Source organism: Eretmochelys imbricata, chromosome 3 (assembly GCF_965152235.1).
Source record: "Eretmochelys imbricata isolate rEreImb1 chromosome 3, rEreImb1.hap1, whole genome shotgun sequence".
Classification (NCBI taxonomy): Eukaryota; Metazoa; Chordata; order Testudines; family Cheloniidae; genus Eretmochelys; species Eretmochelys imbricata.
The window spans coordinates 67573154-67575700 of NC_135574.1; positions in this window are offsets into that span (position 1 = coordinate 67573154).

The window sequence follows — 2547 nt, forward strand, 5'->3', positions numbered from 1 at the left end:
CAAGCGCACATGGGAGCTACGGGGATGGTGCTGGGGGCGGGGGCAGTGCGCGGAGATGTGCCAGCAGCTGGGCGCTTCCAAGAGCAGCATGGGGCCACAGCATTCAGGCATCCTGCCTGAGCCCTGCTGCGCCACTGGACTTTTAGCGGCCTGTAGATCGCAATTGGCTGGCAGAGGCTCCAGGATCGACCAGTCGATTGCAATCAATGGGTTGGTGAACACTGAATTGTATATAATTATGGATTTATTTTTGGAGGGCTCTCCCTAGTCCGAGGCCCTGGGCTGCAGCCCCTAAAGCCCCTGGGTTAATCCGGCCCTGGCAGCAGTAGTATAAGCTCCCCCACACTACCAATATGCCCCAACCTCATTCTGGAGTTACCTCCATAGCAGGGGTGGCCAACCTGTGGCTCCGGAGCCACATGCGGCTCTTCAGAAGTTAATACGCGGCTTCTTGTACAGGCACCGACTCCAGGGCTGGAGCTACAGGCACCAACTTTCCAATGTGCCAGGGGGTGTTCACTGCTTATCTCCTGGCTCTGTGACAGGCCCTGCCCCAACTTCACCTTTCCCAACCCCATGCCCTGAGCCTGCTGTGCCCTCGCTCCTCCCCCCCCCCCCCGAGCCTCCTGCATGCCACAAAACAGCTGATCGGGAGGGAGGGGGAGGTGCTGATTGGCGGGGCGACTGGTGGGTGGGAGGCGCTAGAAGCGGGGGGAGCTACTGACATATTACTGTGGCTCTTTGGCAATCTACATTGGTAAATTCTGGCTCCTTCTCAGGCTCAGCTTGGCAACCCCTGCCCTATAGGGTATGAGTGTAGTTACATTTCCATGACCTTTTCTGAGACTTCTAAGAAAGATGTGATTTGGTGCCAACCATAGGGTATTGTGGGAAGACTTGATTGGAAAAAAAATTGGAATTTTTGTAGGAAAAAAATCAAATTTTTCACAAAAATATGTCGAAAAAAATTCCTATTCAACAAAGCTCTAATTGAAGGCTCCTGATAACTAGGAACTGAACTGAGACCAACACTCACTTCACACTGAATATGCGTCAGAGGATAACAATATTCAGTCACCAAGTTAAAGCTGAATTTAGGATGTAGAAGGCTCAACATCCTCTTGCCAGTCCCCTGATCCAAATAATTGGAATTCCTAATCATCTCTCAAATTAAGTAATACTTTTATTTCATATCTTAAACACATGAAAAACTAGAAGTTCTCAGAACTGTCATTGGAGTCCTGGAGTTCATAATCTGTAATTCAATAATTTGCCATTAATCTACAAACAAAAGGTATCTACTTGTCCTGGTCAGAATTCTGCCTCACGTGTCAGACTAAGTTCCCTCTAAGCTGCGTGGCCGCGCAACAGGCTATCAAGGGCCTTGCATGCAGGGAGAGGCGCCCCAGCCCCACCCAGCCGGAGCTGCTGCGGCCAGGGAAGGGTGCCCCTCTCCCGGCCCAGCTGGAGCTGCTGCAGCCAGAGAGAGGCGTCCCAACCCACTGAAGCTACCACAGCTGGGGAGAGGTGCCCCAGAGCTGCCATGGACGAGAAGAGGCACCTTTCCACCAGCCCAGCTTGGCCTCACCAGAGCTGCCATGGCCGGGGAGAGGCGCCTCTTCACCGGCCCAGCACGGCCCCACCGGAACTGCGGGAGCCAGGGAGAGGTGCCTCTCCTCTGGCCCCAAGCTTCAGCAGCGAGAAAGGGCTGGGGGGAGTCCTCTCTCTCCCTGCCTCAGCCCTGGGGCAGCCTATATGCCAAACCCCTCATCCTGGCCCCACCCCAGAGCCCGCACCCCCAGCCAGAGCCCTCATCCCACCGCACTCCAACCCTCTGCCCCAGCCCTGAGCCCCCTCCTGCACCTGGAAGCCTTCATCCCCAACCCCACCCCAGAGCTTTCATCCTGAGCCAGAGCCCTCAACACTTCCCCCCCGCCCCGTCCCTGCATCCCAACCCTCTGCCCCAGCCCTTAGTTCCCTCCCACACTGTGAACCCCTCAGCCTCACCCCCGCCATACATCACCTCCATATTGGTGCACATAACAAAATTCATTCTGCACATGGATGTAAAAAATTAGAGGGAACACTGGTGTCAGAGGTACTGTTAATGACTGTAGTGAGATTTTTGTTCCCTCAGCTTCCCAAGAAATCTCTGCTGATGTGAAAAATATTTTTGTTCTGTTAAAGCTGATGCATTTTTACCTGCTTTTGTGTTGATTGCTGAGTTAGTACTGTTCAGCTAATAAGAAATATTTCATCTGTCAGACAAAAGCTATCTGGGTTAAACCTTTATAATCAGCTTTTGTATTTTTCCTTCAAATCTTGTTTTGTGTTAGTTTCTTATTGTTTGGAAATATTCTTGTCACTTGTGGTCCAGTGAACCATAAATCATCTCTGCTACCTAGTCAAGTTGTTATTGAAAATTTAAGAGGCTTAAGGTGCTAGAAGAGAATATGTAATCTCACTATTTCAGCAAATGTTGCAATGGGGAAAACAGAGGATGAAAGACAAATGTATGATGCATTGTAATAAACATCAAACCTGTTA